At 42.2% G+C, this 21,567-nt stretch overlaps 1 long non-coding RNA gene across 1 annotated transcript; it reads left to right on the top strand.

Annotated features, from left to right (window-relative positions):
- The first annotated feature begins 277 nt into the window (after positions 1 to 277).
- On the top strand, positions 278 to 6,094 carry LOC121470950 (uncharacterized). Its single transcript, XR_005982297.2, has 2 exons — positions 278 to 2,912; positions 5,734 to 6,094. It is a non-coding gene; the product is annotated as an uncharacterized lncRNA (long non-coding RNA).
- The last annotated feature ends 15,473 nt before the right edge of the window (positions 6,095 to 21,567 follow it).

Below are 21,567 nucleotides of genomic sequence, written 5' to 3'. Positions count from 1 at the left end.
CGGCCGGGGCGGCTCCAGCTGCGCAGGGCGGCCGAGCCCCTCCCGGGAGCGCTGCCCCGGCCGTGGGCAGGAGCGCGGAGAGCGGAGCGCGGAGCTCGGAGCTCGGAGCGCGGAGTTCGGGGAGCGGAGCTCGGAGCGCGGAGCTCGGGGAGCGGAGCTCGGGGAGCGGAGCGCGGAGCTCGGAGCGCGGAGCTCGGAGCGCGGAGCTCGGGGAGCGGAGCTCGGGGAGCGGAGCGCGGAGCTCGGAGCTCGGGGAGCGGAGCGCGGAGCTCGGAGCGCGGAGCTCGGAGCGCGGAGCTCGGAGCGCGGAGCTCGGAGCGCGGAGCTCGGGGAGCGGAGCGCGGAGAGCGGAGCGCGCTGCCGCCTCCCGACAGCCGCGCTCTCTGCACCGAGCTGCGATACGGGGCAGCCGGGACAGGGGACAGCTTGGGATATGACATGGGACAGCCTGGGATATGGGACATGGGACAGCCAGGGACATAGAACAGCCTGGGATATGGGACAACCAGGGACACGAGAGAGTCTGGGACACGGGACAGCCTGGGATATGGGACAGCCTGGGACAAGGGGCTGCTTCAAGGGCATCCTCAGTCTATGGGGATAAATAAAGGGTGTGATAAGAGCTGATCACTCCAAGTAAGCGTTTGTATTTTTATTTTCAAGCAACCGTGCTTGCTTGAAAAGAGAAATGTTCAGTCACAGAGTTTACAGGTGCTTTTGGGATTTCCTCAGCACAGGAGTGATGTGCACACCTGCACCACCCCTACACAACCCCTACATGACCCCTACACCATCCCTACATCCCCACACAGCACTGCTTGAGCACCAGGAGCATCCTCCCCTTCTAGAGGCAGCAGGGCAGAGCAAGCTGGCAGTGTGGGGTGGGTACCACAGGGAACAGGGCAATACACAATTCTTCATGGACAGGACACTTCAGTCACACAGGCAAACCCTGCTCTGACCCAAAGTCACCAACGAGAGGGAGTTTTAAACAATTTTATACCAATTTTGAACCCAGCATCAGCCTGGGCTGTGAATTTTTAGCTCTGTGACTCTGACACACTGTCTGGACACTGCTACAGGAGGGATGGAGCAGTTGCAGTTCTCTAGCTTGAAGCTGAAACACAGAGGTCTGTCATTCCTGAACACTGAAGGTGGGAGAGTAACTAATTTTTCCTGGCTAATTTTCTTTCCATTTCCAGCCCCCTAATTACTTCTCTGCTTTGGTTGCCATTCAGCTCTACTTGATTAGGCTGTTGTAAAGAGCAGCTATGGCAAAGGAACACATGAGGTAGGATCCTCCTCAGAAATCTGCAGGTGATGCGTTTTCTGATTGCACAGACTCATGTTACTTTACATGCAGATGCAAAGACTATTTTGGATGTTGAAAATATTCAGCATCTGCTTCAGTTTTGGAAGGATAAAGTTGTTTTTTTTTTTTTTTTTCTTAGTTACCAGAGCACACTACAAAGCATGTCTTTTTCTCATTAAGGTGAGGAGCTTTTGTATTGGTTCCAGTGCCCAACTGCCCAGTGTGATTAGAACTGCCAAAAACAGTAACCCAGGAAATTTCATTTTCCACAATATTTTAGTTCTGGCTGACTCGGTAGAATCCCAGCAATGAGCTATGAGCAATGATACATGAAGTGAAAAATGTTTGCCCTCCCTCCCAAGCCTCTCTGCACTCTGCATAAACCACTCATAGTCCGTGCTGAGGTCATGAGCTTTGCTGTCAGACCCAGCTCCAAAGGAGATGTTCCCTGCCTCTTTTCCAGGTGGTTTTGATACCACTGTGGCTTGATAGAAAGCAAATTTCCATCTCAGAAGAAGTTCTCCCTATTGCCAGTATTACTTTCAGATCAGAACTTCCCATGAGATAATACAAAAAGACTGGCTTGAGGCCCAGGGTTCAGCATAATTTGCCTTAAATTTGTGTTTGCTTGGTTCATGTTATAAGGAAATAGTTTTGTATCTAGTCACTGCATATTATGTAGAGCAGCCCTGAAAAGAGCCTCAAATGCCATATTCCAAGGGAAGTAGAAAATCTATAACAAAGTTTGTCTGGCAGTTGGAAAGTTGGTGAGTAATGTGAAAGTGTGCCTGGAACAGGAAACAATGCAGTTTACTGTAGTGGGATCTGCACTCAGAGATCCTTCTGAAAGCTGCTCATGTGGAAAGAATGAAAAACTAGAGCAAGGCAGGCAGGTAGAGTTCCTAACAAGCCATGACAGGCTTTCATCGATGGCTTTAGCAGCTTTTCGCTGCTCAGATGCTATTTCTGCATCCAGAGGTTAGGATATAATGGGATGTGCAGATGCATAGATATTTTCCCTTCTTTTGACTGATGGATTTGAAGAATACGAACCACAAGCTCTATGCCATAAATGGGAAAGGCAGTTCTTCCAGCCTTCATGAGAAGTTTCATAAATTATTAGTTTCAGCAGTAAAATGTTGGCTATATTTATGTTTAGAGAAGAAAAAGTTGGGTAAAACTTTCCAACAACTATACAGACTCTGAAAAGTTTTTCTGTTTCTTCCGTCCCCACTCTGGCATGGCTCTATTTGCTAAATATGCTGTAAGTTTATTTTTTACTCTTAAAATCACCCAAGAAGGTCACCAATTAAATTACTCTTCCCATATGGAATTAAGTAGGAGCAGATTAGTAGTTAAAGCAAGGACACTCTTGTGGGTCTTCTCTAGATCTTAATGGATTACTATTTTAATATTTGAAGTTTACTCTGAGTATCCAGTTTAGCTGGAAAAGAAGTCACAGACCTCACAGGATTTTTGAAATTTGTCTGTGCTTTTTATTTTTCTTCTTTCAGGACACCACAATCCTGTTTATTCAAAGGTCACTGTGCTGAAAGCAATATCTGCAGATAACAAGAAATCCTGAAGACAGTCACAGAAGGTAGAAAAATATTAGTTCCATAACCCTTCACCTCTGTTCCTTTTTTGGTCTGTCTATTGGTTTTGCAGATGAAAACAGAGGGAATTCTATTGTCTTGAGTCTGCCTGTGTGAAATAAATTAAATTTTATTCTTGGTTCCCTCCCCCTCTCAAAAGAACACACTAGATTCTCCAACAAGGCTTTGGTTTTTTAACCCTTCCATGGTTCCTGCATCCTCAGCAATCTCTGTTCTCTACTTCACAGTCACATAAAAATTTCCACACATTATAAATGAAATCATTGTGGGTAGGAGGAAATATCCTCCAATGGTAAAGAAGCACATTTACACCCTCTCAAAAGTTTTGATTAGATCATAATTCAAAATAAGATTTGAGTGTCACAAAACCACTGATCTATTAAAAAACACCTCCAAGATATATTCTTCCATGGCAAACACGGAGCACTTGTGTACATGGCTGGACAGGAAAGCTGAGTCTCCAGAGTCCCAACTTCTGCTGCTCAAGGCTGTTCCAGTGGTGTCTGATGTCAAAAGGACATCACTACACAGGAATTAGACAAGGGGGTCAACTTCTCTTTTCCAGAGAAACATCCCCCATGCCTCAGTGACCTGAGGGCAGCCAACAGCCCCCACACTGCCTGGGACAGAGGTGCCACTGAAATCAAACGGGACAGCAGGACACAAGGTGACAACACCCAGCTGCCTTATTCCAGATTTTTCTTCTTGACTCCTGGAAGGAGTTTCGGGAAGGGGGTAGGTGAGGTGGCCACAGCAACCAAGCAAGGTCCTGCTGTGAGGGTTCTGTGGCCTCCCTTGGGTTGTGCAGGTATAGGAGCAGATCCATACAGTGTGCACATAAATGTGTATATAGGTACATCTGCAATATGTTTTCTGGGATTGTTCTCTTCTCAAATTCTGTAAGTGTTACGTAACACTCCTGGAACAGAATCCTACTGAAAATAAACTCCTGTAAGGAAAACTGTCTATCCCTTCAGAAAGAACAGTGAAGATTTACAGACAGCGCATGCTGGTAAACTTTTTCCATTCATTGCACCAATGAAAATGTTTCAAGAGAAGTAAAATTTCGGCAAGCACTGAGCTTGGAAAGCAGAACACAGGAAGCTGACATGTGCAGCCAATTCAGCCAGCGGAAACTAGACATCAATATCATCAGACTGGATCTGGGGCCCACAGCTGATCATGTACAATTCAATAGCCTTAGTTACATGTAGATTTCCAGTGGAAGCCAAAATCTCATATTTGGAATTTAAGCAGAACAAAAGCTGTTCTACTGACAAGAAACATGTGGGGATTGACCATAATCTCATCTTGAGGCAGCCTTTACTTTGGGTGTATCTGTCCCACAGCCTCCTCTGAGGTCTTTAGACACACCAGGATTTCCTTTGAGCTGCAGAAAAAGGGCTGCAGACAGCCCCACGCTGCAGAGGGATGTGGCACTTTCCTCTCTAACCAAGGACTGGCCTTCACCACTTCTGTAAAGGACAAGCTCCCAAGCAAATCCCTAGAGCAACCTGTATTTTTTCCATTAAGCCTTTGTCAAATGAGAACATTGATTTTCTAGGAAAGAGTCTGCTTTCGTAAAACTTTTTTGTTATTTCATCACAAAGTAAACAAACATGGTACAAAAAAGTGAATTATCTTGTGTTTCTTGGCAAATTTTCAGCCAAAACAATTCATAAGGCTTTCCATTTTTGACCTTGCAAGAAATGCCTCATTTTCCCACGTGAAGGAAACCCTTTTCCCAGGTGTTGCTAAACTCATCAGTTAAATAGCAAATAATTAATCTGTAAAAGGATAACGAGGAAAATATGGGTCTGCTGCTGACTGGGGCAGAGGTCCTGGTTAGGGGGGGACAAGGTCCTCACTGCCTCTCCCACCCTGGGACCAGCTTGCCTGGGGGCTGTGGTAGAACACCATTCTGGTTTGGGCTGCAGCTGCCAAAGGCACCGTACACAACGTGTGCCTGCCCTACAGGCATCAGGATTCCTGAGGCCAGAGTGGGAGCAGCTCTGGGCTGCCCTCACACCCCACCACAGCACAAACCTCCTGCCCCTTGGAACTGAGACTTGGAACACAATGGGTACTATACAGTTTCAGCTCTAGCAGTAACTAAAATGATAAACACCTGTCTATCTAATCACCAAAAAAGCCAATTTATAGCACCTATTAAAGCTCTTTTTTATGCAAATATCTCCCGTTTTTAGCTTGAGACTTATAAGAAGCCTGCTGCAATTCTGTAACCCAGCCAAACCCCTGCCTCTTTCTTCCATTTGCTCTCTCTCCCTCGCCCTTCCTTCCTTTTCCCACCCACATATTATTTACTCAGAATAAGACCTAATTACAGTTTGTGCTTATCTGAACGACACGCACTCCTCCATTTCAGCTAAGGGGGGTTCTGAATGAGGATGGACAAAGGACCTGGCTTGTGAGAGCGGGAAAGAGGGATTGTTAGACTTGGTGGAATAATGAGCAGAACCCCTGGGGGAAGGTACTAGAGGAAAGGCAGTACCTCCTTGAGACTTGGATCTGAGGCTCTCACTGCAGGTCTGGAGCACAGCTTATTGTTTCAGCCAAAGTCAGTTTCTCCTCTATTAAACTCAGTTGGGGTTTTTCCTGGCCTAATCTCACCCACACTGAAGTAAGTGGTGATTTTGCTGGAAGCAATGCCGTGTCCTTTGTTTCTAACCATAATGACAGTGCTTGCTGTGTTGGTAGCCAAGACGCTGAAGAAACTCCAGAGAATTTTTTTTTTCCTCTCTGTAGTCTCAAAGAACTAGTTTTACTTTTTTTTTTTTTTTTAAGGACAAATTGAAAGAAACAAGTAGAGCACAACACCGGAAAGTGGATGAAGAAACAAAGCCCTGCCTTTGAGAGATCTCTGTGAATCTCTGGCACGTAGCAGCAAGAGGGAGGAAATGGGAGGCTAAGAAGGACAGAGCATCTGCTCACATTGTGGCTGCACTCTCCATCCAAACATCAGGCTCTGGAAAGTCACAGCTCAAGTTCTGACTGTGAATATCTTGGCTCATGTCAATGCTCTTCCTGCACCCACCTGACTTCAGCTGGATTTTTGCCACTGACTTCTTTGGGGGTAGCATCACCAAAATCTGAACTGGTTTAGTCTTAATACCTAAGGATTAATAAAAATGTTCACTAGGACCTACTGGAGCAAGTGAATTGAGTAAAACATGAGTTAATGTGCTGGCTAACATGTTTTCCAGCAGCTGGCCTCCAGCAAACACCTAAAGGTCCTCACATGGTAATCAAAGGTGCTGCTGTGCTGAGAAGTTCTGTCTGCCACCAAATTCTATACAGCAGCTTGGTCAGCAGCCCTCTGGGATTCCTGCCAGGTAGGGAAACACCTGCATTTGCACAAGGGTTTATTTGTCACACAGGTCAATCAGATACACTGATGAATAACCAAGAAAGCCTGTCTGTGCTGCATCCATCTCATTGATCACTCCTCTCACACTGCACAGCTGGGACAGGGTTATCCTTGCATCTGAAATATTACCCAGTGCAAGAGTCCCAAAAGATTTTCACCTTATGGAAATTTAAGGAAATATGAACTGCCCAGAGAAATTTCAATTTAGAGCCCTATGGTGCATCAGAAAGCTGACTGCACAGAGCTGGAAGAAGTTAAGCAACAATTGGAGATGATACAACTGAAACTCAACCCAATGGGAAAAAAGGACAAGAAAGGCCAGTGGGAATAAGTGAGGATGTGAGGATTAGCACCAGCAAATGTCTTTCAAACATAAACAGTCTGGGAAGGAGGCAGACTGGGGAGAGCTTGTCTGAAAAAAACCCAAACCAGCCTGAGGCTGAAGCGAGTTAAAAGAATAGTTAGAAGACAAAAACAAAACACAGAACTGCTGATACCAGCCCTGCATTGTGCAAAAGCTCTATTTTTGCAAGCTAAAGGTAAAAAAAGTATGGGTAAGAGCAGGAGAGCCTCATGCTTGGCCTGACCATCAGAGCTGTTCCAAAGAGATGGGAAACATCTGCGTGGTAGGGATGGTCATTTACAGGGATATCTGCCTGGATGCAATTTGAGACATATTAAATGTTGTTTGTCAGGTTTAGTGTGACAGCCTAATCTATTATGTGAGTCAGTATGGCTTTATTGGTGAAGGATGACTTGGCTGTAGAAATCTTGGGAGTTTCCATCTACACAGCTGCCATGACAAAATGGGAGAAATGCAATGGACAGGAAATAATAAGGACTCAATCCTGCCTTCACTGATATTTATGCAGCTGAGCTGAAATCCACAGGTCCTTTGTCTCTCATAAAATGTTTGGGGCTTTCCCCCAGTAATCCTTCAACAGAGTGACATGGAGTTACCTTCTCAGACCAATGAAGTGCAAGGAGAATTTTGTTCACTGCTCTCTTATGAACACATAAACAAGGGAAGAATTTGGCAGGTGGCATTTTGCATTGCACTTTATTGTAACGAGTCATAAGTTGAAGAGAAAAATGATGCTTTAGGGAATTAAGTATTTCAACACACAAGTGTTGTCTAAGAAACTGAATTTAGCACCACAAAGTTTTTATGGCCAGAACAAGCATCTCCCAACTTTCTTCTTCCTCAGTCACAGCACCTGTGCTGGTGCTTTACAGGCTCTTGATGTCTGTGGGAAGATTCCCACTGATGTCACTGTGCCTTGGATCATTTCCAACAGACATCTTTTACCTTTCCAGCCCAGGTAAAATCAGAAGTTTTGCATTCCATGAATTCTCACAGGTTTCATAAATTAATACCACAAATCCCAAGATAACTCATGGTTTATCAGGAATTCTGAATGGGTTAAATAAGAATATCAAATGAAGATGTTTGTGTCTGCTGACAGCACTAACACTGCAATATGAAGACAGACAGAAAACACAGAATCAGAGATATTCTGGTCTTTTAGAAGAATGAGATAGAAAACTGCAAGTGCTGCTTTCCTGGGGCAATGATCTAAACTAGAAAGGGTTCATTAAATTAATCAGCTATTCATTTTATTCCTTCACAGAAAGGAAGATTTACAGTGCTATAATATGAAAATCTTTTTCTGTCCAGTCTATGGCAGTTATAAAATCAAGAAATAAGAAGGATGTGATAAGAATGGGACAGAGAAGGAATCAAGGGATTTATATTGTTGCCATATACAAGGCTGTGATTCATTCTTCTGGAGAAGGTTGAGCCAAATTCAGTTCCAAGTCATACTGGTACCACTTCTTTGTCCCCAAAGCTTTCAGTACTATAAAAACTGTGGAATCTCTTTCATTGGGTAATTTTGGGGTTTTTTTTTTCTTTTTTAAGAAAGTTTATTCCAGTTGTGCAAAAAGATGTCACATGAAGCTAATAAAAGAATTCTGTGAATTAGGACTATTTGTTGCAAGAAAATGTTTGATAACGCAGAATTTTTCCAATGGATCAGAAACAGAGCTAAATCCAGAGTGATGTCTTGAGATAAAAAAAATAATATGCTCACATATTTCCTTCTTCTGTTGGCTTATCTGAGAATGCATCCTAGAAAAGTGAAGAGCTTTGCAGTAAAACAGAAATGTGAAACTCACAGCAAGGTTTGCTAAAGTTTCCAATAGGTCTGCTAGTTTCCAGCACAGCAGGAATAAATACAGCAGCATTATCAGGAAAACCTGCAGGGCTGTGGGATGTAATCACAGGCTCTGCCCTACAGGACTCACTCAGGACCAAGTACTGCAAAACCTCCAGTTTCTGGCTGGCTTCTGCAAGGGGTAACAGGCCAATATACAGCTTTTCCAGTCTGTAACGAATAACCTGCATTGTCTATTCCCTATTTATAAGCATTCAAATTGCAACAAATGGTTCTGATGACAATTACAGCACTTCTTTATTTACAGAAACATACAGCATGTAGATAAAAGCCCAGCTCTGCATTGATAGTTACATATATATAAATCTGGTAATTATTTCTGGACTTGTTGAAAATGGACAAGCTGATCAGGAAAAATGACACTATTTTGTTTGTTAAAGTAAAAGAAGGATATCTGTTCATCCTTCTGTTATGATGAATCCATTCAAAGTTCTCTAACCTGGTGCTTGGAATGTGGAGCCATCCTTTGTGGAGGGAACATAGAGAGCTTTAGAGAAATCAGATGCATGAGTAAGGCAAGAAGTGGAGAAGATATGCACAAAGCCAAAAATTTGTGAGGAAATTTGCAAGGAAGGAAAAAGCACTGTGTCAGCCACACACAGGAATGGGTGTAAGGCAGGAATGAAGGGGCGGGAATAAATCCAAATTCTTCTCGAGACTCTTGGAACACACATTTCAGTGGCAAGGGTTTATTTGGAACATGGATGAGCCTCAACACCTCAGCATCTAGTGAGTTATATGCCCTCTTAAGCCCTCAAATCAGCACCAAAGAGATACATGTTTTATGTAGACTTTCTGCAGCCTGACCCTGCACCACAGTGCAGACTACAAGGCAAACGTTCTCTCAAGCAGCAGCATTTCTCCAGAGCAGGGTTGTTCCAGCAGAACTCAGCTGGATCAGAGCCTGAGTCAGTTCAAGTTGAGATTTCATGGTTTTTCAAAAAGAAGAGGGTTTGTTCTCCACATTAAATATTCAGTGGCTGGATATTACCTCCTTGCACAGTGAGACAACCCAGCGAGGTGTTCTCTGTGTTTTGTCATGTGCCATTTATAGAATACAGGAGATGGTGCTTAAGCTCCTAGAAATGCTGGAACACTTGTCATGAGCTGCACCATTGTCCTTCTTTTCTGCACCTTGGCTGGCAGGGGAAAGGTCTTGTAAAGAGAAAAGAAAAGAGTGAACAGTATGACTTTCCTCCAGCTGGGGAAAGAAGCAGAAGGTGCTGAATTAAACAAACATCTGCCCTGGTGAACAGCAAACAATGTGTTTGTCTAGTAAACTGAGCAAAGAGGACTTGGAAGTCAGAGAGAGGGGAGGATGAGACAGAGGAAGCCAAGAGAACCATTTTGCCAAATGACTTTTTTCATGCTCCAGCAGTCTTTGTTGTAATTACAAGGATCTCTAGGGAACTGAGCAGTCTCGATCTTCGGTGCTTTAGAACATTGCCAATAAGATACAAAAATTGCTAACACAGTGAAAACATTCATATGCAATGGAGTTTGAGTTTTTGCTGGGGATTTTTTCTTTTTTAACCAGCAAAATGTCTATTATGCAAAAGAAAAATCCACTATAAGTTCTTTTATAACACAAATTCATGCACATCAAAAGGGTCAATTAACAGTGGCAGGAACCAATGTCCAGTGTCCACTCAAAGGTGAGGCACAGCCATTAACAGGGAATTTTCTCCTGCCAACACACCCTAACCCTGCCAGGGATGGCAGATCCAAGGTCAGGTCATTGACTCTTCCTGGACAAAAATCCCATCCAGCCAAGGTCACAGCACGAGTAAGGGTATGAGCAAATGAGCACAAGGCTGTGAGGACCACAGAGAACTTCTGAGCACAGCTGCCTCGGGTTTTGTGCAGTTTCTAGATTTATTGAAATAAGCCTCAAATCAGGAACACACAACTGCACATTTTCTGTTCATGTGGGACACCCAGTTAATGAAATTATGCAGACACATACACAAAACTGGAAAGCTTTGCCAAAGGCTGTGTCACTTTGTTCTCCACCATGTGTGTGGATATCACAGGCAAATCTGCACCTTTGTAGGATGAGGTGAGGATGGAAAGAGCAATCCCCCTTTCCTCACACTGCAGAGATTCCTTCTCCTCTGACCTTTGATGGATCCAGAGGGAGCACATCGTTCCCAATAAACCTTCAGGCCTCCACATCCACCAGCCTTGTCAGGCCTTCCCACTGCAGCCCTTAGCCAGGGATCTGCATTCCCAGGGCAGGCGCTTGGCACTCAAAGAAACCAAATTTTTCCTTCTTTCCTTCCTTCCCCCAGCCTATTCCCTTCTTTTTTAAAACCACTTCTATGTTGGGTCACAGCTTTTTCTCTTCTGTCTTCAACTTTTGTGAGAATTTGTGCCTTATTTTGTGCTTAGGAGCTCTAAATATGGATGTTTAAATCAGTTTTTAGCCCTGAACTCAGCTCCCAATAAATGATGGCAAGTGCTGAACATATGGCTCCCATGTGCCACGATTCTGATCCCTCAAGAGCTCCATATAAGGTGCAGTTTGAGACACCACAATCACTCAGGGTGGCAAGAAGCAACCACTGACCCCACAGACACCAAAGGAAAAAAACTAAACTTGGAATTTCCTGCTTTTATTAAAATTTCCCCTCCCCTTTTTTTTTTTTTCTGTCTCACAATTATTTTTCCACCACTTTTATATAAGAATGTTTCTTTTTCTATGTTAAAAGCAAGGCTGGGCCTTCAACCCTTGGTCTTGTCCTTCTTCAGGAGACAGGAATGTGCATTTTATTGAGACAATTAAACCAGTTAACTCTCAAAATGTGTGTAAGGCTTTTCCTAACCCTGTAAATGCTGAGCACTGCTGTAACCTTCAGTGGTGGCTGACAATAACTCAGCAACCACTTCCTTTGATTCTAATGACTACAATAGTTTTTATAATCATTTTGTTGCTACGCTTCAATGATTTAAATTTATGGCATGTAGGGTATATTTCTCATCTCCCTTGTTTCAGAAAACCTCTGCAGGCACTGAGAGGACAACAACATTTGCAAACTGGGGGAAGGAGAACCAGCACTATAAGCTGGTGGCTGGTTTAAGATATTCCAGTCACACAGCCTTTGGTGGAGCAGACCCAGTGCAGTGCAACAAAAGGAGAATTTCATTTTGTTTTTAAAATGCTGTTATTACATTCAGGAAATTTGCAAAGGCACCTTGACAGAAAATGATCAAATATCTGAACTTCCAGTGCAACAACATTTACTTAGTAAATGACATTTTAATGCAGAAAGTCAAATTTGCATACTAATTAAAATTTTCCTTTAAAACATTTAGACTTTTTGGCCTTCCCACCTACCCACAGTGACAGAGATTAAAAGATTTTTTTATTAAGTCCTGTCAAACAAAACACACTTTCATGAAGTGCTACAGTACAAAGTGGCACTTTTAACCTATTTTCTAGTCATTCAGAATTTAGGCAGTGGAAGCATTCCCAAATGCTTCCTGATCTCAGAAAAGCACTGATGGCAGAGCAATGGGGAAAACGGAGTTTTCTCCCTCACTAAATTTATACATTGTGGGAAAGCAGCTTCATGTACTGCATGCTGGGTAATAAAATAAAAAGTCATTACACTTGTAAAACTACCCTGGTGCTTTACTAAGAGATTTATAGAGGTGCTGTGAGCTAGAGTAACACTTCAGCTGCCTTCACCTTGTGTGACTTCCAGGCAGGGCTGGAGGGTGGCACAGGTAGAGCGGCAATGAGGAGTGTGAGGTGGCAAAATGAGGATGACAACAGCAGAGTGGAGCTGGGAAAGAGCTGAGCAGCTCCTACCTCTGCTCTTCCCAAGCATCCAAGGTCTCCCAGGCCAACCCTGGCTTGATGTGGCATTGTTTTTTCTAAAAATCAACGACTGAAGTAAAATTCCTCTTCTACTAATTCCCTGGCCAAGCGGTTTCTTAACAGTGAAGTGAACATTTCTGTATCTTTTAATGGAAACAAAAATATTTCAGGAGGATCAAGAAAAACTTGTTGCACCATTTTTTCCAATCTCCTCTTTGCATGTGCCTGTTACCAGCAATAACTTCCTAAGATGTGGCCTCCCCACAAACCACTGGGATCACTACAAACAGACAAGCAATTCTCCTAAGCTTCAGTTGTTTTTCACTCTTTTGTTAAGCCAGGAGCTGAAGGCTTTGCCTCTATTTTGCTTGACACGACAACTTTCAATGCTCTTCAAAGGCTGTTTTCTTTGAGAATGTATAAATTTCTGTGTATGATCAGACTGGGCCATTCTGTGTCAGTAAAAGTACATTTACACCAAGTTTACACCTTGACGGGATCATTTCAAAGACACCCAAGAGGCAGATCCTTCAAGCACTGAAAGGCTGCAAACATTTAAGTCATTGATGTATTACCTGAACATCACCCAGACCCCATTCACAGATTCCAGAGCTGCACAGACTTATTTTCCCTGACCTTAAGGATAAAATGATGTTCCTAGTCTTTTCTCCCATGGACACTTAGGCCATTTTACTGCTCTGCCAGATGTCTTTAAGTGAAGCTAAATTGCATTTGGTTTAAGTGCCATCTGAGGGTTTCCCCATACAGTGGAACAAACAGGGCAGCTCCCATCATATGAAATTAATGTCAGACTATTAATTAATGTCTCATACATGGTTTATGTGCAGAAAGAAGGGCCATTCTGGACCTGGAATAGGAGTAATTTCTGATTCTCACCTCCACCTAATAGCCTTTGCATCACTGTCCTCTGAGTGCACAAATGCCACAAACAGATGCTCTTGGAGAAAGAGAAAATTCTATACAACATAAGGCACTTTGTAACTTGGGTAAGGACTTACACAAAAGGAGTTCCAGTGATACAAATAATTCACTGAAAATTATAGCTCTGATGGCAAATTATACCCACAAAATTCACTATCATAGTCCAGCCCTCAGCTCAAAACAAGAAACAATTCTCTGCTGAAGCACAAGCTCTCTTAACCAACAGTTTGGGGCTTCTTTCCCCATAATGATGGGCAACCCATTACTTTCTTTAAAGCTTTTTTCTGCAAAGTTCTGAATATTCCATTTAAAGGTGCCAATAATCTTCACATCCTGAAAAATGCTCAAATAGTTTCACTTGAAACCCTTACTCTAATTTTTCCTTCTTTCTTTTTCCCATTGATTTGGAGCTCTGAAAGGATATTTCAAACACAAGCACCTGTTCTGCTTCTTTCCTTCCACACAGTGGATCCCTTTCCTCCTCCTCTGTCTCCTCCTTATTCCCCCTTTTACAAATTAAACAAAGAAATCCCCTCCACCCTTTGAGGACAGTTCTCTGTCTGCAGGGGACTGTAACAACTTGCTTAATTTAACCCTTTAAAAAAATAATGCTTTGGCATGAAGTTCCAGAACATCAGTTGCAAGGAGTGCAGGCACAATAATGGAATAGCACAGGGAAAACCAGAAAACTAATTTTTGACAAAGAGCTAGTTTGTCTTTAAAACAGAGAGAGAGGAACTTTGCAAATGCTCCTAAAATGTCGATACGTTATTTCCACACAGGGAGATGTTCTTAACATCGCTGTCTCTGGAGGGGACTTGAACATCAAGATCACAGAGTCTGATATCAGTTGCAGCAAGGCATGTGCAACCCTTGGGCCTCGAATCTTAATTATATCTGCAACTGTTTACAGCTTATAATTATTGATGTTAATTTACTGAGGGAAGTTACACTTCTCGCCTCAAGTAGTATTTTTGGCATGTTAATCCATTTGCACACAGACCCTTGCATCTGATTGTGGAGACTGAAATTAAAGCATATTTTTCATTTTCATTTCATTGGATTTTACCATGTTCTATATGATTTTAAAAAGCGAAAGTAATTTGACTGTTTCTAGTAATATTATTTATATTGTCTAAATAAAGCTCCACTTCCCACTGCCCAAGAGCAGCAGGATGTTAGAGGCTGTGAAGGACAGCAGAGCAACCTACATTTTTCTGAGATCTTTGCAATCTCTAAAGCAGTGGAATTGTGACCATCTGACAGCAAAACCAAATCATGAAGTTCGTATTGCTGAGCTTTATTGCTCAAGAACTACATCCTGCCAATACTTGCTGCCACACAAGGTTTAGCTCTCTCAGTGTAAACTGGAACACTGCAGAAGTTTTAATGAGATCAGTATTAATTCTTTGTAGGCCATAGCTTTGTGATACCTCAATTTGAGGTATTCTGAGCAACCACCATCATTAAAATCAGCACTTTGGGAGCAGAATTTTATTTGTTTCTGCTTCTTTATCACTCTGGGCCAAACCCTTTCTCTGTTCCTGTCTCCAGGTAGTATGGCAGAGGAATTTGTCCAGCTATAACAGGAGGAAGAAATACTCTTCTAGAAGGAGTTGTAACTCATCAGATTCTCTGGGAGTCCACGATGTGTCTGAACTGCCTCAGTCAGTCCCACACGTCCATCCAGGGTGAAGAACAATATTCCTGATGGTTCTCTCCTACCAAACACTCACCAGGAGAAACCCCCACTCCCACAACTCATCCTGTTCTATCACAGCAATTCTCTGCAGTAACTCAGGCTATCAGGAAGAATGATAATGTTCATAAACCAAGGTATTGAATACAAGTCAAAGGGAATATTCTTGCCATATAGAAGCACAAATTTATTGCACACTCCTACTTCTCTTATCAGGTAATTCTAAGCTGATGTGATAGAAATGGAAGGTACAGGAGAGGGCAGACAATGATAGGGGGATGTTGGATTTTTTTATCTTGTCTAGAGGATTAGAAAATCTGAGTGCTAAGAGGTTTTTTTATCTGGCAATACTCACAACTGAAGACTTAAGATATCTCTGGAGTAGGCAAAGCAAAGCTATTCTTAAGAATATGGCACTGGGGATGTCCCAGAGAAGAGATGTTTCACTGTGGGCTGACTGGGAGACAAGCCATTAAAAAACCACCCCACTTTGGATCATAGTTATTGGAACAGCAAATTAATTTATTCTCTGCACCCTTTTTTGTTTTCATCACGACAAAGCCACTGGTAAGGTTTTATCAACATGAGATTCTTCTTATTAAAATTTTTAAACCCTGGTTTTCCTTGCTAGGGAAATTCTGGTTGTTGCAGTCAGTGCATCGAGAATAATCCCTAACATGGAGGCACAGATGGAGACATATGTCTATATTGCATCAGCTTCATCTACATTACATCTCTCAACACTACAGGAACAGTTTATCCCATAATATACACTTGGCACTTGTGAAGCAGCAGTTTTGTCATTCCCAGGTGTTGGTGAACTGTGAGGGCCTCTGAGGTGGGGATTTTATGTGTCACTTAGGTGTAAACTGAGGCATAAAACAGTTCCGTGGTTTAACCTGTAGTCATTAGGAAGGACTGGAAGTGAATCCAGGACTCTGAACTGTTGTGCTTTTATCTTTCCCACCAGGAATATGAACAGGCCTATGGAAGAGGAGAAGGAAGGGGAATGTGCAGGAGTACAGCCCAAAAAAATGGTAACAAATGTGGATTTCCATGACATTCAGCACTATCCAGAACTTCCTAAAGCAAATGGGACTGTTACCACTGTCTCCAGCAGAAAAACATTTGGCTCAGTGGTGAGTGATTTTGAAAATGCTGCTTTGACATTTTAGGCCTGAAACCAGACATTTTCCCTGACATTATGAAACACAGCGAGGTAATATTACAAATAAGTGTAAAAAATAAATCCAACTTGGAAAACATAAATGACCTTTCAAAGCTTGAAATCATGTAATAATAACTGGCCTGACCCATTCCGAGGTTTTATTATTTGAGCTTCACTTATGTTTCTGCTTTTCTCCCTTGGATAAAGTGAACAGTTGGGGACTGAAATCCCAGAACAAGTGCATGCCTATTTACCAACAAAATGAAAAATGTCTGGAAAGAGTTCCAAATATCTAATCTGTTGGGGGGATGGACAGCATACAAAGGAAAGAGCCCAAACCTTCTCACCCTGCTTCCTCCAGGGTTTGCCTGCATTGTTTGCTTCAGACAACCCATTTCTAATGAATCCAATAATCAGCTGGAACTTGAACCTGCTCTGCCATCTCTCACTGTTCTTTCAGTTCCAGGAAAGCTGAAGCAAATGATATTTTTCTTGCCTAGCAATAAAAAAGCCATAATAATACTGATGTGCACATCTGGTCCCAAAACCAGTTTTGGGGCTTCAGTCAAAACAGAGATGAAATTTAATACACACAATGTTCAAAGTTTTGGGAACACAAAATGTTTTTCCTTGGTTGGTTTTTCAAACCTTTTTCTTCTAAGATCTTTTCTGTCTTACCTTACTCTGTTATGTCTCTAACATCTCATCCTTGACAGTTTCCCCAGGCTGCTCCCACATTTCCCAGATGCTTGGATGGACAAGTAGGACCATCCTTGTTCAGACTGCTGACACAGACTATTCTTGTTGAGGTCAACAGGTCTGACCTGCTCTCCAGCCTAGGAATGGTTGGATCCAGTTCCATCTCCTTTCCCCACCATGGAGACCCTCAGGGTCTCCTCCTGCCTCAGTTGCCGAGTTCTGTTAACTTTGTTGGAATTCCGTGTGTTTGAAAACTCTTCTCTTTGGTCATTTCTCCTTGATAATGGCAAGCAGATGAATAAATTAATCGGAGAGGACAGATGCTGACAGACAGAAAGGCAGAAAGGCAGACAGCCTCATTTCCTTAGGAAACAAGGCTGAAAAATGAACACACTCCCCAGAGGCTTCAGCAGCAGTGGCTTAGGTACAGTTGCACAGAGCTACCTTTAATTGAATACTGTTGGATTATTATGTTCCATTTTTCCTCTTGTCCTGACCTGCTCGTTGAGTAAATAGAGCCATCTGCCAAAGCAATGGCTCCTGGATTAGAGAAGTGCACCTTCCCCTGGGACAGGAAAGTAGGCCAGAGATTCACCAGGGCTTTCTGCAGCTCAAATTATTATTCAGGTTTCCACACTGCAGGAGCAAAAGATCTGTATCTAGTTGAATAATCTGGCAGGAAATATAGCTAAATCACAAAAACATACTGTCTGGGAAGCATAGGTATCTTATAGAGAGAGTTAAAGTGACGTTTTCAGATAAAAGTTTGTCATTCCCTTTCCCAGCTCCAAACTGGGTTTTTATTCATGGAATGCACTTCTCACCTTAGAACAAAGTGTTTGCGGTGGATCCTTGGCCAAACAGAGAAGTTAAAAGTCCATAGGCAGCCAAACTGTACCCTGACTGTTGTTTGAACTCTAGATGAACAGGAAAGCAGTTGTTTACCATGGGAACACATGGTGTGGTTTTTCCTCTTGATTTTTGTAAATAAAAACTAATTTTATTTTTACAAGTAGTCCTACAAGCAGAACAGTTTAGATTCCTCCAACTACTGTCTTTAATGAAGAGAGTTTGTATTTCCAAGGACAAGCATTTTTATATTGAAACAGAAAGAATTTTCCTAGAATATATCTTTTCATGGTTGGAAGTTTCTTGTTAACAGTGGTTTTTTTCTATAATCTCTGTTGGTAAATGTGGTTTGGCTTTTTGGCAAAGACAGGGGAGGACTGAAGTCTGTTCACAACCTCCAGGCATTCCTGTGATGATCTCAAGAGCTCACAGCAAAAGACAAAACTAGTCTTAGTCAAGTTTGGGAGAGAAGAGGATGCTGCAGAATTAAGCAGCCACATCTCAGACAGGTTTGTGTCAATAGGAGAGATAAGGCAATGCCTCCCTGCCCAGGAAATCTACACCGCAGAAGACTTTGCTGGAGAACCAACTTCCCAACTCCATTTCACCTCTGAGACAAACCTACTGAAAATAACAGATTAAGAGTCAGGTTTAAATAAAATTTTAAATAAAGATTCAGTCTGCCAACCCATATCACTCTCCCTTTTTCACTTAAAGAAACTATTCTCCAGTAAAAAAAAAAAAACTAAAGTGATTTTTTTTTTTTTTGTCAGAGAAATACTCCTTTGGCATCCTGAGTACCCTGTGCTCTCCTACAATCATGTCAGACTGTGGGAGGCTGGCAGAGGAGAGCAAGAAGTGTTAATCCCCCTGGATCCCACACAAACCAGCCCTGCAGACTCATCTCTGCCTTTTAAGAACAGCACATCCTTGATGGATGTTATTGATGCCTCCACAGGGACTGTCTGGGCACCTTCTCCCCGCACAATGATCTTGCCACGTTATTACAGGATGCTGTGGGAGCATCTGGGAAATTATCCCAACTCCCTGCTTGGATGGACTCTCACCCACGTGCAGGGGAGGTTCATACCCTGAACACTCAGCCAGAGCTGGAGGTGTTTGCATCATTTGCTCTCTCTGGCATGCTTTGGGCAGCCAGGTGAATTCTTCAGCAGAGCCTTCCAGGTGCTGCAGCCTCACAGCAATGCTGCAAAAGCTCATGTACCCATTTCTGGAATCCAGAATTCAGGAGAACTTGAATGAATCAGTTCTTCTAAACCAGTACAAAGGAGATATGAGACACCATTAAATCAATATCAACTTAGATGGCATAAATTTAAATGCATTTCATTGGGAAAAATCAAAACCAGTCTAAAATAATCCTTTGCTAAAGCACAGTAAGAATGGCTTTATTTAAAATCATTTAACTAAATCCACTTGAAAACTAATTTAAGGTATGGTTCTGACATATGTAGGAAAAAACCTGCTGTGAACATCTCAAACAGCTACTGAGGGCTAACATCAGGGCTCTGAAAACAAATACTTCTGGAAATTAGATGTGTTCAGAAAAGCTTCACATTCTGTGGGTTTTTTTCAGTCCTGATGCAAGAAGGACCACCCTAAGATTTTCCAGATTAAACCCACCAGTTTCAAATTCCAACTGTTTCTATAAAGTTCGAGAAAATTTTGTTCAGTGATTTTTCCAAGACTCCACAGGCATTTCAGTTAAAACAAAATAATTTTTTCAAACGGTGAAGCAGCATTTTTCAGTTCAACAGCAAAGCAAGGACATCAAGAATGAGCCTCTCAAGCAGAATGAGACATGAGTCATCAAGCCACTATTTCAAAAGTGAGGGAGCTTCCCACCTCCATGCTCCCACCTGCCCTCAGGACACTCAGAAATGAGAAAAACTGTGGCAAGAACATCTAGAAACAAACCATCTAGGCAGCAAAGTCTGAAGCTGTAATGAACATAAATATGAAAAGTTTCTTGAACATGAAGCACTTTTTGTCTTTCTTGTTTGAGTCGGCCAAGCACCTAATGGTGTGTGATAAAAGAAAAGCCAGGCAATTATTTTCCTCTGTTCTGCAATCTGTGAAAAAGGATGTGGGGAAACGTCATGTCTGCTTGCAAGTATTGTGCTGTAAGGTCTGGAAATCCTCGTTCTCCCAGGCCAGACAGACAGGAATTGACAAGCACTGGCCATTCCCAGAGCACACGTCAGGTTCAGAGAGCCCTTTCCTCAGAGAAGTGCCCCAGTTTTCCAGGCACACACGCAACCCGGGTCTTGATCCTTGACAACACAACAAGCAAGCACATAAGAAATCTTGAAATGCTGATTTTTCCTCTTTCTGGCTGCTGGACTGGAAGGTCAGTTAAGAAAAGTTATAGAAAACATTTCAGGAATTATGTTCTCTGAATCACATATAGGGATCTTTGGTTTCTTGACAAGTAAACCCAAAAATCCCGGTCTACCAGAACATCAGCCTATAGTAATATTGCTAAGTCTTACAAGAACATACTAAAAAAGACAGATTGACTTATGTGCAAGTGGCAATAGCTGCTCTGGATAATGTTTACTTGTTGAAATTGGTTTTAGTTTGGGATAAATTATCAGACTTCGTTCTTTATCAGTCCAGTTCTCTAAGGCACACAGAGGTACAGAAATATAAAAGGAGCCCCCCATTATAAAACAACAATCAGAGAAAAAATTATTAATTATGTTAAGTCCTTTAACCCATTCTGGCTAAATTAGGAAGTCCAAACCATTAATTATAATGAGATATATCAGTACTTTAAGTTAGTAAGGGTAAATTTAAATGTTAAGATTTTCAGCTAAGAAATTTCCAATTAGTTTAACCTCACAGTTTCCTCAGGATCTGTTTTCATAGTACCCAGGACAACCTTATCTCTCTAGTCATATTCAGGGCATGTTATTTTACACTTACCTCATCCTAACCAGGTAATTATCTTGCACATCTTGTTTCTGAGAAATAATGAAATAAAATATTTGCTTCCCATAACCCACCCACTCAGAAGCAGTGTCTTCTCATGATTTGCTTGATAGGGCACATGTGGTCCTTTCAAACAGTCTGATTTGACATCTCTAAGAGATTAAAAGTCATATCAAAAAGCTATCTGTTGAGTGACAACATAAGTACTTATTTAATAAGTATATTAAATACATATGCATGGCGATATACTGTACATGCAAGGTTTTAAATATATACCCTAGCTAACTGCCATATGGATATGTTGTTGTGGAAAAAAATATTTATAAAATGTTTTTTCCAAATGTTTAATCTACAGCAGATGCGCCTTGCATTCATCTGTTTGGCTTGGCATTCACTACAGGGAGATCTTATTAATCATACAGACCTCCTGTAGTAGAGGAAACAGAGGCTATTATGGGATTCATCTGTTTATGACTAAACAGAAAAAAGGATCTTCATCAAATGAGAGATCCCTTTCTGAAATGTAGAAGGTTGTGAGGAAGCCACATGCTGCCTCTCATCTCCCAGCATTGTACCCTTACTCCTCCTCTTTATGTTTCTACAACAAAGCAGGACAGGCTGTGTGGGTCTGGGGCAGAGCAGAGCAGCAGGAGCTGCTCTGGGGATGGACCTGGAGACCTCCAGATTTCATTTGCTCCCTTTCCATGCCAAGTTGTGGAAGTTTTTTCTCCAGACCCGTTTTGCTCCATTATGTTTGGAGAAATGCATAGGATAAACCTTCTGTAGGATTTATGGAAGGTGCTTCAAAGTCTCATCTTACTCTTCACACCTCCCGTACCTACCCCTTCCTCCCAGCACTGCTTCACAAGGCAAGTCAGT

This window comes from Taeniopygia guttata, chromosome 20 (assembly GCF_048771995.1).
Source record: "Taeniopygia guttata chromosome 20, bTaeGut7.mat, whole genome shotgun sequence".
Taxonomy (NCBI): domain Eukaryota; kingdom Metazoa; phylum Chordata; class Aves; order Passeriformes; family Estrildidae; genus Taeniopygia; species Taeniopygia guttata.
The sequence above is the reverse complement of the archived record's forward strand: the minus strand, read 5'-3'. Positions and strand labels throughout refer to the sequence as shown.